The 15,867-nt window shown below is 43.6% G+C and overlaps 1 protein-coding gene across 11 annotated transcripts in view; it reads left to right on the forward strand.

Annotated features, from left to right (window-relative positions):
* The first annotated feature begins 10,043 nt into the window (after positions 1-10,043).
* APBB2 (amyloid beta precursor protein binding family B member 2) overlaps positions 10,044-15,867 on the forward strand; it is a 169,070-nt gene continuing 163,246 nt past the window's right edge. For 10 of the 11 annotated variants that reach the window (XM_071743667.1, XM_071743677.1, XM_071743679.1 and 7 more), the window contains exon 1: positions 10,102-10,197. The gene's annotated coding sequence lies outside the window, so the exon portion shown is untranslated. The other variant, XM_071743668.1, reaches the window with a different exon arrangement.

Below are 15,867 nucleotides of genomic sequence, written 5' to 3' on the forward strand. Positions count from 1 at the left end.
GAGTCAGTGGATCAAACAGAGCTGTTAGTTTTGAGCTGAGACAAATTACGCTCTGGAAACACCAGCTTCTCTTCCTTTACTATAAAGGGAGTCTACGGACCCAGCTCAGGTATAGAGGTCTACAGTGGTGACACCAGCTTTCAGATGGATGAATCCAACCTTAGCTGCCTGGTGATGAGAGAAAGACACTTGTTTTTACCTTGCAGCTCACTACAACTGAAATCATGTTAATGTATTATTGAGTGTGCAATGTGGCATACAGCAAGGACAGACTCATTTCTTCATGACAGGCCTTTAGCCTGGTAGATATGTGGCTGTGAAACAAGACCACTTCCAATCATTTGGCAACTAGTGTTCAGTCTCTAACCGGAAAGCTAATAAAACATTGTCCTTATTTTTCACCAGTAACTTTTTCCAAGTTAATGTACCTGCACATCTGTGTTTGCAACACTGTTAAAGACAAATGTAAGGCAATTGCTCCCAGCTGCATGTGCATATTCTCCAAGTGGAGAGAGAGAGAGAGAGTTAAGTGATGAGGTAAATGACATTCTACCACTGGTATATACCACCATCACTGTTATACAGCTATACAACCAAATCTATTTAAAAAAAAAAAAAGTGTATTAGCTGAAACAAACATTTCTCCCATATTAGGTGCTGGACAAAGTCTTGCGTATTGTGGGTTAACCAGAGTAGGCAGCTAAGCTGTACGCAGCTGCTTGGTCACTCCCCCTGGAAAGGTATGGGATAAAATTGGAAGGTCAACAGTGAGAAAACCTGTGGGCTGAGATAAAGACAGTTCAGTAAGAAAAGGAGAAAAAAATAATAAAAAGCCTGAACAAGCGATGCAGAAAGAATCATTCCCCACCATCCAACCAATCCCCAGCCAGTCCCTGAGCTATGGCCTTCTGGAAACAACCGGTCTCATCACCCCCATTTTTTATTGCTGAGCACGCCATAGGATGCCATATGATCCCTTGGGTCAATTGGTGTCACTTGTCCTGGCTCTGTCCCTCCCCATTGCTTGTGCACCCCCAGCTGCAGGGACAGCACGAGAGACAAAGGTGGCCTTGGTGCTGTGCAAGCACTGCTGAGCAATAGCTAAACATTGGTGTGTTATCAGCACTGTTTTGGTCACAAATCCAAGACACAGCACCATGCTAGCTGCTACAGAGAAAATTAACTCCATCCCAGCCAGAACTGTGTCACCAAACATAAAATATGACAAATATATCTGATGCCTCTTCAGGAACAATGGGCATCAGGGGTCTGTGTAAGGCAGCAACATCTCCCTTCTCTTCTGGTAAATTGTCTGGAAGACTGTGTTAGTTCCTGAGTCTGAGTGTCCAGCCTTTAGTTAGAAGATCAGGGGACTCAAGAAGGTACAAAAAAAATGTCTGCTTTTATAGGGGGCCTGGGCCCATGAAAACTTTGAGCATGAAGAGAGGTGTGTGTTTATTTCTGAATTGCAACCAGGCTAATTTAAACTCTTCTGTGAGGAGTGTTGGTGACTGTAGTGCTGTGAGGCAGTGTAAGTCCAGTTACTGCTCAGCACCTGGCTGTGAGCAGCACCTCTGCAGAACCATGGGTCAGGACCTCTGGGTTAAAATGTCTCAAATGTAAAGCAGGAGTAAGACTGGGAAGTGAAATGAATTCAAAGCATCTCAGAGCTGAGCTGAGTGCGAATGAGGGAAAAATCCCAAATCCTTCTTTACTTAATATAAAGGTTGGAAAAGTTATGTTCTCATATTCCCTTCTCCGTGATGAGGGGATGTTTTGGCTAGAAGATGTAATGACTACGGATGGCTGGGGCTGAAGGATGTGAATTCTGGGTCTCACCTGTGATGAAGCTGAGATGGAGGGGGGAAAGGGGTTTGTGAGAGGGCCTGCTCTGCCAAGGGCTGCCTTTGTGTGTATTGACTGCCAGCAGTGACTCTGCAATTGCTCTGAATTACAGCCAAGTCCTCCAGCATATGAAAAACAACGTACAGAATGCAAGGGCTCTTCTGGAAGTCTGTAGGTTAAGTGTTAAAAGTGCTGAAACATAGTTTGAAGGCTTACCTTGAGAGTCTCAGTTCTGTAGAGTGTGGCCATGGTTTTATTGAATTCAGATCTGTCTGGCAGGATGCTTAAGATTTTTCACCTTGTTCCTCTGCAAAATTGTGTCCACCATATGGTGATGGTGTCCATCAGAGACACAGCGCTAGTATACTTTGTTTTATAATAAAATATAACAGTGACTCCTTTCTCTTACCACGAAGAAAGGCAGAAGAAACAAGGGTGACAAGGTTGACAAGGGTGTCTTAGTTTCCAGTGGCATTATATACTATCTGTTTTCACTTGATCTGAAAATTTGGAAGACTTGTCTCAATGGATAAGGCAGATAGTATACTGGATGACCCTGAACAATCCACATGTGTCTCCTTTACCTCAGATGCTTCCTTTGGTGATGTTAGCAAGCCACCCTTTTTCATCTGTAGGCAGAAGCAGTCCATCTTTCTAGTCTAGTCTAGTAGAGAACAATCCTCTTCTTTCCTCTGTCCCTGTTTTGTTAATTTACACATTCTTGGGATTAGTGCTTTTATCTAGCGAGGTAAAATATACATCTCAAGTAAGAAGACATAATTTTGTGGAATGTTTTAGCATAATACTTGTAATAATAATAATGAATTCTGATATGTCATTTGGATGATCTGTGATAAGGACTTAGAGTCCTACTTACATTTTCACCCAGTCAATGCTTTCCTCAGATTAAAAGGCACAAGAGAAAAGAAGCTGAGCCATGTTAAACTACTGGTTGTGAGAAAATTAGATAGCAGCACTTCACCCTTGCAGTAAGAAGCTCTCATACTACACTCCAGGCCATCCTGGAGTGATCCCACACTGCTTCAACTCTACAAACGCCACTTGCTTGACCACAACATAAAGAGCAAACCCTGGCTTTAGACCTGCTTTTTCATACTTGTCAGTCATACATAGCAGCCAGAAAGCATTAGAAGCCTCTTTAGGACTCCTGGAAGAGTTTACCTTAGGTAGGCTGAGCTTCTTGTGAAACAAAAGAAAAGGCCAATCCAAACCATCTCCTAAGCACTGTCCACTCTTAATCTGGAGGAGAGCAGAGGAAAAAAAGAAGAGAGCTGAGGAATGCTGTCAGTCAGTTGAAAGGATATCAAGACAGTGACACACTAGTACTTTTAAAGTGGTAGAGATGCACTTCCTCAGGTGTATGGGTGCTGAGGCAAAGGCATGGGCCACCTCCCAAATACCTCTTTATGGTGGTCTCCATCCTCAAGAATGAAACCTTTTCAGAGAAAGAACAATGTATGGCTAAGGAAGCTGCTGAGTAGGAACCTAACTTCTGAACCTAGTCTATTTTTACCTGTGGTCTCTTTACATGCTAACGGGGCTTTGGTGTTCCCCAGGGGAATATTAAAAGCAAATGAATGAACTGGCTTGCCTGCTGTTGGATAAAGAAGTGAGAGATAAGGCTCTACCAGAAGAGAATATCAAGAGCTTTTGTGCCTGTTGAAAAAAAAAATTTGAAAAAATGGAGCTCTTCCTTCTTGCATGCCAACAGAGGCACCTGTAGACAAGGACTCTCATATAAAGGTTTATTGTGAAATGTGACTTCTCCAGACCAGCAAACACAAACCATTTTACACTATGTCTTGGAGGTCGGCTTATCTTCGTGGGGGGTGAAAAGAGGGGATGGATAGTGATGGGAATTAACCCAGATCTAAAATGCATTCCTTCATCCTCTTTCTTTTATGCCAGTGGTGACCTTTAGCAGAACTGAAAGTAGTTAGCACTTGAAATCAGTGAGCAATGGGGTCACATCATAAAAAAAAACAAAACAACAAAAACAAAAAACAAAATCCCTTTTTAGCTAACTCACAGAATCCTGAAAGATGCTTCTTTTCTTGCAGACATCTGATGTGGTCCTGTACTACTGCTATGTCTTATATGTAGTTTTGTAGTGAAACATTTACACATGATTTTTCTGTATATATTCACCTCCACCAACATAAAACCTGAAATAAGGTGTGTTAAGCCCAACACATTCTTTGAAAATTCTACTTCCATAAGAAAAATGTCTTACATAGCCCAAGCTACCCTGAACTTCTACACATAACATAGTATTTTCACCAACTTGTGCTAAAGAATTTACTTCCTCACCTACTTGTGCACACTCCTACGAAGTGTGGGGATTTTGTTTTTAATTAGAGAAGTGCCCTGCAGTGAAGCCTCAGCCACAGACTGTTTATGAGAAGTCCAAGCATGGTTTTCCAGTTGGGCCTTCTTCACTTGGGGATCAACATTGGCACAGAGCTGCTGCCAGTCCAGTAAATGAAGCCAAGATCTTGAGGTCTCTGGATTCCCCTGAGACCTGTCTGCCAATCTAGTCCTGTCCAGAAGTGGGCTGGCTGTGCAGGATTGCATGGGAAAGACATTACCTGCATCTGAGCCTTCTCTTCAAGACTCCTAAAGTCTATGGTACCTCTTAGAGTTCCTAGCCACCATATGTGTGTATGTATGTACCCATGGATGTATGTACATGCAGTTGGTGTGTAGCTCTGGCAGGCTGCTGATTCAGAGGTGTCTCAGAGCAGCACAGCTCTGAAACTTTCCCAGTGTGAAAATGGTAGTAACAAAGCCTCACAGACCTAGATCTGAGCTTCTCTTGCTTCTCCAGTCCATAACAGCAAGTAAAAGCATTAAAAGGATCCCTTAGTCATGCTGGTAGAATTCAGTATGTGCTTTTTAGCCTCTGAGATCTCCAAAGTCTTGCCTATAGTAATTCCTATGTTAATTACAAATTAACAGTAGCTATTCACTTGTACTTACAAGACAAGTCTTTGATTTCAAAATGTGTAAGAATGACACACTTAACCCCACATTAATAACCACTTTCCAGAAGTACATCTGGCAGAATATAACCCTTAGTTAAGTTTTAATTCAGTCACAAAGTGTTTTACACATGGTGAGCACCCTGTGCATAGCTAATGCAAAGCAGTTGTGTCGTGTGTGCTGCTTTTACTGGAGCAAACAGCAGTGCAGGGCCCCCACCACTCTGACACTGCTGTGGATGCCACTGATGGAAGGTTAATAGTCTTGGCTCATCTGCAAGCAATTAACATTAAAAAAACAGTGAAACAAACTCAGTTGTGAAATGTCCCTTGTCTTGTCTTGTCTTTTTCTTGTCTTTGTCAGACTTGTCTTTGCCTCAAGCCACTCTCAGAGCCTAATTTCATAGTGCCTGCTGTGTGTCTTCAAAGGCTGGTCTCAGAGTATCAGCAGAAGTTGGAAAGGGAGACTTTTCTCCCTCTCTGCTCCCAGAATTTTTCCATGTTATTCAAGGATGAGAGTATTTTCAACCCCCACCTTCAGAGAAATGTTTAGGCAGTGTTTATTACCAATGGAGAAATTGTTTTTCGGAAGATCACAATTTTTAAGTGTTTACCCAAAGCACATGTGGATATGAAGAACACCATCATTTGGCCCTTGAGCCTTATTGTTTTAGTGGAGATGTTTAGTTTGTGAACGTGACAAATCCTTGCCTCAGTGGGGAAAAATATTTAGATGGCAAGGGGAACTACACTATGGATCAGAAAAACAATGGTACTGTAATCACATTCTGCAGCTGCAAATATAAACACAAAACATGCTGCTCTTTCCAGTGTATGTTTATACACATTGGGCAAAATTCCCATTGAGTGCATTTGCAGCCTGGGCTTTTCTAGCTGTGTTTAGGACATTAGACACTGGACTTTTGTTTCTCTTGTTAAAGAGACAAAGCACTGGCTTCTGCTGTCAGTAAGCCTAGCATTTCCAACTTTACCTTAACTTTCTACACCTCTTAATGTGTATTTGTGAATATAAGTGTGTACATATGCATATATATTTATATTTCATTTGAGTGGGCAAGACATTCTGGCTTGAGATGTGGGTTTCCTGGGAGCCTCACGAGGAGCTGTACTGCTGCACTGCCTCAGCTGCCTGTTGGGAAGCAGAACTTCCAGGGAAAGCGCCAAGGTGCAAGAGCACCAGGGCTGAAACACGTGGGAGGTGGAGAGGTGTTGGCTTAAAACTTCTGAGCTGTGATTTATTTTGTGCTGTTGGAACAAGTGTCTTCTCAAAATATGGAAAACATTGTAGGCCCAAAGGTATTTGGCATTTCAAAAACTGTTTCATTTTCCTATTTCTCAGATGTAGAAAAATATTTGAGCTCATGTTTCAGAAGCCATCAGAAAGCAGAGCTATAATTCCCATTTTAAGGACCCAAAGTGAGAAAGTGTGGGCTATTCTCTGCTGCTACAGGTTTTAGAAGCTCTGCATTAATAGCAGCTTTTTTCTTATGAATAGCAACTTTCCCTCGCCTGCCCTTCCTCAGCTAGAAGGAAGTCCAAAATGGACTGTTTTCCTGTAATGGTCATGTGCTATGTTCTCTTATTTCAAATACTGGGACTCTTTGTATGCTAACACTGTCACCTTGCTTGCTTTCCCCAGAACTTGTCTATAATCATAATAAAGCATGGAGCTACCTCTGGATGAGTGGGTAAGTGCATCATGTAGTCAGGGAATTTATATGCCTGGAGGCCAGGTCAGGGCACCTTTCCTTCACCTCATCCAGATTGAGCTTGTACCTATAAAGACTTTGTTTATGTAGTGGTAAAGTGCCTGAGACAGATAATGCAGTGGATGGGAGGGAACTCCATGAGTGTATAGGAGCCCTTGGTTTAGTTCCTGGCTTAATTAAACTACTGGAGTAATCTTATCTGAGACTGATGTCTCGTGGTCTTTGCTTCTCCATAAATAACACAGTGAAGTTCCTCCATGGCAGAATTAGTCTTTAGCTCTATGGTTGCCCAGGGAAAACTAATGAGACAGGAATTCAAGATAACAAGAACAATATATGCTTTTGCACAGGTCCTGGGAAGCAGTGTGTCTAAGGGACTAAACCCTCTGAGCATGTTCAATCCTGCAATGAAAAACTACATGCTACAAGTTTAATTCTTATATCTTCTAGCTGCTTATGTAATGTGTGTGGTGTTTTTCATTCTTTCTGGAACACTATTTGATGTAGCATTTTAAGATGGAGAAGTAATGTCACAGCAAGTTGTGTGAATATGTTGAAGAGACTGTTCCAATGAAAATTAAAGATGTCCTTGAACTGAGTTTTACTAATTACATTTCTGTGTTAAGCTTGGGTTTAGAATAATTATATTTAGAAAATAGTTAATTGATTGTGTAGGTTGCTCTTAAACCTGAAAGTAGAGTTGTACCACTAGATGGCAGCCTTGCTTATTTCATGGTCACCTCTGTCACCTTCCTCTGCAGCGTGAAAGGAGTTTTTCAAGAGGTGTGATCATTGTGTAATTTAACTATCCCCTTACATGGACTAACACTTAAGTAAAAAGATGGTGTATAGGAGAAAGCAGGGGAAGAAACTGTCAACTTCTTCTAAGAGAGCACTGGGGGCAAAGTCAGTGCCCCAGCAGGGGCTGCAGACCTGTGGGGTGCAGAGTGTTACTCTCCATGGAGCCTCCTGTGGGCAGTCACTCCTTGTTGCAAAGTTGGGTAGACTTTGACCAAAATAAATTTGCAATTATAATTCAAACATAGAAACAGCAAGATGATGATTAAATGATTTTGGTATGAGCTGATAATATAGAAAGGCCTCTTTTTTCACCCTGCTACAAATGCTGTTTCATGAGATATTTGTGTCTCATGTACAGCAGTAAGTGCTCTGCATCAATTTCTGAAGGCCACAACTGCAGGAAAAATTTATTGTTCTTGGAAAGTTAATGCATTGGATCACTCTAAACCAAGAGATCAGTATGTGATGAGACTGGCTGAGCCTGGGCAAGCACTACATCTGCCTGGAAATGTTTCTGAGATGTCTGAGTGTATTGAGAGACTGCCCATACAGGATGTATATGAAATTCCTTCTTTAGTTTCCCCAACACTTCATTTTTATGACTTTGCTCACTACACTGAAATCCAAAGTGCATCATATATACTATGTAACTAATCATATTTTGACCACATAGTGAAACCCACAATACAGTGCTTTTACAGTTCTCATCAAAGGAATGTGAAATTATGAGTCTCTTGCAAAACCTTTTCTGCGAGGGAAATACAATAATAGGATATTCACTAATAATCTCAGGTAACCTGATAGTTGTATTGCATCTCTCCAATGGATGAAGTGCAAATTCCAGGGATAGTTCTGCTCTGGTATACCTTCCAAGTATAAAACCTTTCCCTCCTGCTGGATGTTGTGCTTTGTTTGAGGGAAGCACCCTGATGAACAATTGCTGGAATTCAATTAATCACTTTTTGAGGAGTCAGTCCTTCTGGAACTGATTGTGATGACATGAGTCTATTAGAGATCATGGAACTATTTGGAGGGTCTTCTTGGAGCTTCATCATAGTTCTGCATCTAAAAATATAAATTAAAATGTATTGTTCTTTTTAAACAAATTAGAAGATTATATCCCATCAAATTCTAAGACAAATGGAAAAATGCTACAAAGAACAATACTTTTAAGAGTAAGTGATTAAGTACTCAAGTATAATTTCCAAGTGTTTTGCCTAGTTGCTTTTTGCTACATTTGCTACAATCAGTGTAGTGCTTAAAATTGCAGATTATTTTTTTCCTGTTCTTTAGTCTGGCAGATGTCAATACCATAAATATTTCAAACTAAAAATTCTTTACTCCTATTCATCTTAATGATCTTTTAATTGTGCTCAGATCAAGAGTGTTCTGCTGTTATATCAGGAACATAATTGTAAAGCCAGGGAACAAAATACTGAAGAAGGTTCTGGAATGTATAGGAAAAAATCGTCCCTTCTAAATAAATAGATTTGCTGATATAAATGGTGTGTTAAACTGGGGCAGTTCAGTAGCATTGCTGAATGTGGTTTTGTTTAAGAGAAGACAAGAATGGCCTTTTCATTATTGTCAGTCTTCTTTTACCTCCTTGTGTCTTTGGTCACTCCAATGCAGCACTGTATTCTACTGCTGTTTCTCAGCTGTTGTTCACATACTATTTAAGATTGTTAGACGGTGTAGAGTAAAAAGTTGGTTAGCAATTACATGCTTTCTCCTGAGCTACCATCACATGTTGATTTTTTTGCTTCAGCGAGTTGTTTCTTCCCCTGTGATCTCAAAAGCCTATCTTGACAAACCAGACAAATTCCCACATATTTGGAAGGCTTGAAATGGAAGGGTCTTCTCATGGGTGTGTTATTTAACTGTTTGGGATGCTGCTGTGACTCTCAATGCATTAATCTCAAGATATGCCCATGATCCACTCTATGGCACTGTAAGCACCAGGTTTCCAGGGCTCGTCCCTTTACTTGTTTGTTTTCTGCATTTGAAAACACCGTGTTTCTTTCTATCCATGCTTATGATGTAGCTTCTGAGATCCACCAGAACGCTGCTGCCTGGAGCGTTATTTTGGAATCCATCACCCTCCCGCAGCCCACGACTAGAGGGGTTTGCTGACATCCATCTGGAGTGCAAGGCAACCCATCCTTCCAGGTAGGCTTCCAAACCTTCCAGGCTACCTAGCTCACTGGGGAGGAGTCCGGGGACACAGCACGTGGCATTCTGGGGAGCGTAACTCCCACTGCCTCACCTTGATCAGGGTACTATTACATTTCCCAACACTAGCCTAACTGCTCTTTTTTCTTCTTGAGGAGAAAAAAAAAAAAAAAAAAAAAGATATTTTTCAGGTTTTTTTAGTGGTACACCTGCCCCAGGGATAAACCATACTCCTTCACGGAAGGACACCTGCTCTGGAAACTCCCGATGAGATGCTGACTACAAGCCCTCCAACGCCGCCCCGCTGGGAGGGCCGTGGCCCGGGGGTCAGGGAGGTAGCGGAATGCGGGGCGGTAGCGGACTCTGGGCCCGCACCTGGCGCCCTGCCCGCCGCCGGGCACATAACATGGCGCCTCGCCTCGCCCCGCCCCTCCCGACCCTCCGGCGGGCCGCGGCTCTGGGCGGCGGCCGGGGCGGGGGGAGAGGAGGAGGAGGAGGAGGGGCGGCGGCGGCGGCCGGCGGCCGGAATCGTTTCCTGGGTAAGCGCAGCGGGCTGGGAAGCGTTTCCGGAAGGTTGGCCGCATCCCGCAGCGGGCTACGGGCGCCTCCGGGGCGGGCGGCGCAGCGCAGAGCGGAGCAGCGGGCAGGTGCGCTCCGTGGCCGGGCCGGGAGGGAGGGAAGGAGGGAAGCGCAACGCAGCATGCCCCGCGGCGGGACTCCCGGTGCGCGGCCGCCCGCCGTGCCGCCGCTTCGGCCGGCCCGCTGCCGGGGGGAGTCTCGCTGCCCTTGCCCGGGGCGCCTCTGGCACATCCCGGCCTGATGCCTACGGAGCCGGCTGCGGCCTGCGGCTGCCGGTGCCGCCGGGAGGCCCTCCGCCCCGCTGCCGCTGCTTTCCTCCGGAGTGCCGCGGTGCTGCCGCAGGGAGCTGGCCCAGTGTCGGTGCGAGCGTGGGCTGTCCTCCCGCGGGCGGGCGTTCGGGGGGAACGGCCGCGGCGGGGTGGGGGTGGCGGGGTGAGATGAAAACGCGTGGAAAGTGGCCGGAGTGTCTGTGGAAGTAGCGTCTGGTGGGTTGGTTGGGGGCGGTTTTTTGCGTGTGATTTATCGGAGTGGGTTTTGCGAGCTCAGCTCTGTGGTTGAACGGGGTTTGCGGATTGCACCAGGGGTTGCAAATGGGAGTCTGCAGAAATGCAGCACTCGGCTCGAAACGTAGACCCCATTTTATCACACTTGAAGTTCTCAGGGATTCGCATGGGTCCCGTGGCAGCAGCGGAGCTACCTCTGCTTGCGGCTAGAGATAAAATTAATTCGGAGAGATAAAACAAAATGGGAATTGTAGTGGTTTGTATTTGCCTCCTTGCTCTGCCTTGCTTGCCTGCAGTGGTTTCTAATTCTTTGCCGGATGCCTGCTTGCTAGGGAGGATAAGTGCATTCTGTGCTTTAAACACAAAACAAGTAAAATCAAGAAGAAGAAACCAAATCTGCTCTGGTGATGGACTGGTAGGCTTTGTGCACCGGGGATGCTGTTGGTAGCCATAAAGGATAACGGCATCTGCAGTAAGTTGTGCAGGATAGCAGTATCTGCAGCAAGTCAGTGTTTCACCTCAGATCTACTGTATTGCCCCAGAACCGAGGTTTGCTTCGCTGCTGAGCTGCTGCAGGCTGGCAGTGTCCTCTGGCTCTCCAGTGTGTTTCTCCAGTTTGTTCTAGATCTGACATGTCATCTTCCTGGCATCTTATGTTCTGGTACCTTCTAAAAGCTTGCATGAGCTATCCGTCTCATGTTTAAAGCTATTTTCTGCTCACATAATTCTGTTTGTTTAAAATAAGTGTGCTGATGCACTTAAAGGGAGAGACATCCTCTTATGTTGACCTTGGGACAAAATCTTGGCTCATTAACTTCCTGGAACAGCCGTGCTGAGTGTGGGTATTTTTTGCTTTTCCTTTACAGCGATGAATATTTGATGGAATCCTTTTTGGCATGTATTTTTTGTTTTTTGGCCACTCAAGGGAGACAAGGTTTGAGTGGGCCCTTTGGGAGGAAGCATAGTTTTATGATGTGTTATGAAGAATACATTACTTGATTATAAAAGAGGAAGAGTCTTGGCTCTGAAGCAACATCCTGGTGAGAAGACATCTAAGCAGAGGATCACAGCAGTGTAGGAATCATTTCCTAGGAGAAGGGTTGCATGATTTGTTTATTTGTTTTGTTTTTCAGTTCTACAGCTAAGATGGGAACAATGACAAAAATGGTCAATTTTGGTGGGTGTTGGGAGGGATGATGACTTCCTTAGGAGATGCGTAAGGAGAGAGAGGACTCTGGAGAGGCTGCTGCAGGGTTTGAACTTAGGTCCTGACTGGTGACTTCAGGAGCTAGTTAGGGAGGAATTTGAGTGCTTGAGATTGCCTACTTAAGGATTTTTTTAGCAGAGGCTGTGAAAAACTAAAATGAATCCTGCTAGTTGGTAGGTAATCAATTGATTGTGTCTGCCATATGGCAGATCTATGCACTTTGGAAGCTCTGGCCTAGGATGTGCAGTCACACTTGAAAAAATCATCCATGCTGAAAACAAAGTATACCATATGCACATCCATTGCTAGCAGCAGAGGAGGTCTTGCCTTTGTTTCCTGCTGCGAGCAAAGAGCTCCTCTGCTGGGAACAGCAGAGCAAGAGATGTGCTGGGTGCATTAGCTTGTGCCTGATGAAGCTGTTCCTGTCCTGCTGCCTTGATAAAAAAGTAAAGGGGACGGTGGAGCGTTTAAGGTCAGGACACTGGCAGGAGGGGTGGTGGGATGGGTGTGAGCTCCTGGGGAGTGCCAGGCAGGGTCCCCTCTTACCCCTGCTGTTGCTGGGACAGGTGCAGAGGGAGGGCAGGGGTAAAGAAATGCCAGTTTTTCTAGAGGAGACAAGGAAAGCCTGGCTTGTTTAGCCTAGCAAATGAGGCCTGAGAGGGGATATGATTGCAATCTGCAAACACAGCAGGGATATTAACACTAGAAAGGGAGAGGAGCTATTTAAGCTAAAGAACAATGTTGGCACAAGAAGAAATGGATATAAACTGGCATGAATAATCTTAAGATGGAATTTAGACAGTTTCTTCCCTAAATGGAGTGGGATTCTAGAACAGCCTTCAAATCTGAGAAGTGGGAGCAAGCCCCCAGCTGGCTTTTGAGGATATATTGAGGAAGTGTGTATTGTGGGCTTGGCTGTGGCAGTAGGAGCCGAGGCTTGGTGACTCAGGAAAAGCTTTTCTGTACAACTGAGTTAACTGGATATAGATTTCCTGTGCTAGTGTTTCTTATTTTTAAAATCTGACAATCAGACCTGGCAGAAAATAAAACCCTAGCTTTACAGTGTATATTGCTACTTAGAAAGGGTTGTTGTGAGCTTAGTGGCCACTTTCTGAAATGTTTTGCAAGTTAGTTTTTTTTCACTTCCAAAATAACAGTGGCTTAGAGGTGTATCTAATTGTGTGGAAATTTCTTTTTTTAAAAGTCAAAACTATGCAAAAGGAGATTATATGTCAGTGTATGTGAACTGTGTGAGCTCATTAGTCTTCAGATTAAAAAATGAACTGCTGAAAACTTTTTTTTTTCTATTTAAGTAATTAATAAATCCTCTCAAAGGAGGATTGTTTCCTTGCCCTGTGACAGAAAGTCATCTCTTTCTATGAGGAGGAATGAGGAGCAGTTTCAGGCAGACTTATACTTCAGGCTCACCTGTCACCTGCTGAGATCAAATGGGATAAATTAGTCAAGGAGAGGTGAATATGGGTGCATTTATGATGTGCTCTGTTGACTGTGACTCACATCCTTTTCACAGGGAAAATGAGACCTTGGGACACGTAAATCTAATGCATGAGGCTGCAGTTCCTCTTCTGGCTTCTCCAAAGTCTCTTCCTGAGATTGTGGGTGGTTCAAAAAACTTATAAAAAATTTATAGTTTTTCTGTCTGTCACCCTACCAAAGAATGAGATCTTGCCAACCTCCTCCTGCCCCTGTCTAACCTGGCCTGAGCTCTATGGCTGATGGGCTCCAGGCTTGATGGGCAGGATCCCAGCACTTCTGTGCCTGTTTCTCTTTTCTTGCCTTGTTACAACTTGGATCAGAGGACTAATTGCTGCTGTCCCCAGAGCTTTAAGGAGCAGCGGGTGCTGTTGGGGTGCTCTGTGCAGTGTCCCACTTTAGTTTCCTTGGGTTTTTTTTTTGGTTTTTTTTTTTAAACCCTTCATCTTCAGCCTGTTCCCTTTTTGATCTGTTGCGTTCTGCAACCTCCCCTCCCTCCCCACAGCTCCTTGTAAGCAGATGTCCAAGGTAAAATAAGAACAGGGTAACCTTATTCAAAGCCTCCTCTGTAGATGCTTTCTGAATTTCTGGCTGTTCTCAGTTTGGGCTTGCCAGACTTGGGTGTAGCTTTACCTTGTTTCAAAACGTTGGGAGGCTTTAGGTTCCAAATGCTTGTCTGTCTGCAGCCCCCTGGGATCTCCTTGCAGCCTCCACAGCCTTTGGCCAGGAGTACTGCCTGGATGTGGTTCTGCTTCTGGGTGAATTAAGAATTCCCTTCTGCTTGTTCCTGGATGCTTTCTTTTATTTGGTGGCTCTTGCTCTTGTGTGGCAGAGATGGTTAGTGATTCTGTCTATACAGTGGCATAACCATGTTTTATTTAATTTCTTAATGATTTGTAGTGTTTGATTTGCTTTTATTTAGGCTGCTAGTGATTTAATTTCCTGAATCTGTCAAATAGGAATCTTAAAGTGTGGCTCATGATTGTGGTCAGTCTGGAATCTCTCTGTTACATATAGCCATGGTTGTGTCTTTACCATGTTCATCTTCTTATATTTCTGGTGTTTATTTGTATTACCTTTCCTTTGCAATGTTATTGACTCCATCTCCCAGGATTGTCTGGAATTCCTTGCATCCTGGCCTTGTTACCACAATACTTTTTTTTTTTTTTAAATCATGAGCAGACTTCCTCAGCTCACATGAATGGGTCGAACACTGAAGTCTGAACGCTAATGCCTGCTGAACTTCATTGGTGACTTTGTTCTCTCCAAGAAGAGAATGCTTACTCTTATCCTGACCCTGTTTCTATTTTTAAGCAACCTTTACACATGGGATCTTTCATCTTAACCTATGTCTACCTGGTTTCCTTAAGAGAGCCCTTATTTTTTGGGAAGTAACTTGGTTGAAGTCCTTTGGAAATTTCGATAGGTCAGAATGAATGGGTGCACCTTGTCCATGTATTGCACCTTGAAGAACTTACATTTGCTGGGCAGGGTTTTTCTCCATACAAACCTTACTGAGACTTCTCCAGCAGACTATTTATCCAGATGTCCAAATTATCTCCTTTTATCTTTAGCATCAGTTCAGTTAATAATTACCCCAGTTGAGGTGTTAGGCTTTGCAGCTCAGTATTTCCCTGGGTCCCTACTGAGACTGTAGTCTCTTCAGCCACTTTCCACTCATCTTCTGATACATTTTTTTCGAGAGGGAGTACACAGCTCTGGCAGAAGAATTTGACTGAAGACACTGTGAAGAGTGCCCTTGGAATTGCTAAGGGATGCTGGTCTGAGCCTGCTGCTAAGGGTATGAGGGGAGACCTGACAGTGAGGCAATTGGAAATGGATGTAGAAGTCTGCAGTGTCAAAGATTGCAGGCACTTGATCTCAGTCACTTGTAGGACGATGAGTAGACCTTGTGTGATGCTTTTTTATGCTTTAAAAAGATTGATTTAGCAGAAGATCTAAGGTGAACCACTAAGTTCTTCCTCATACCATTTTCTTTAACTAAAATGTGCTGAGCTTCTGTCTCTCCTGAAAATGATATTTGTTTGGGTAAGCATTTCAGTGGTGATTTTTACTGCCAAGCAAACTTTGCATTTGTGCACAACACTGATTAGTGCCTTTTTAAAGTGGTCTGCATAACAATTAGGATGATTAACTAGATGCAGATTTCTGCCTTTATCTCTGCTGCATTTGACACTGAACACTCTTCTTGCATGAATTAAGTCAGATGCAGTTTACTCTAGGATATTCATAAATGTAAACTACTAGCTTGAGTAGTAGTGCATTAAGAATAATAATGTGTGACAGAGGAAGGTTTGCTATAAAACAAAATAGGTCAAGTTTTGCTTCTGATCTCAGTCCTGGGTAGCCAGTGTCTGTAATTCTGTTTTGTTTTATGAATATATGAATAGTGCTGCTGCTGTAAAATGCTTTAAAGCCAAATCCTGGCAGACTTATATTTGACATTTTAATCTTTTGGCCTTACCAGTTAAAAAACCTCTACTAAAATATTGGTGGTGTCCTCCTGTAGCTAA

Source organism: Heliangelus exortis, chromosome 4 (assembly GCF_036169615.1).
Source record: "Heliangelus exortis chromosome 4, bHelExo1.hap1, whole genome shotgun sequence".
NCBI classification, from domain to species: Eukaryota; Metazoa; Chordata; class Aves; order Apodiformes; family Trochilidae; genus Heliangelus; species Heliangelus exortis.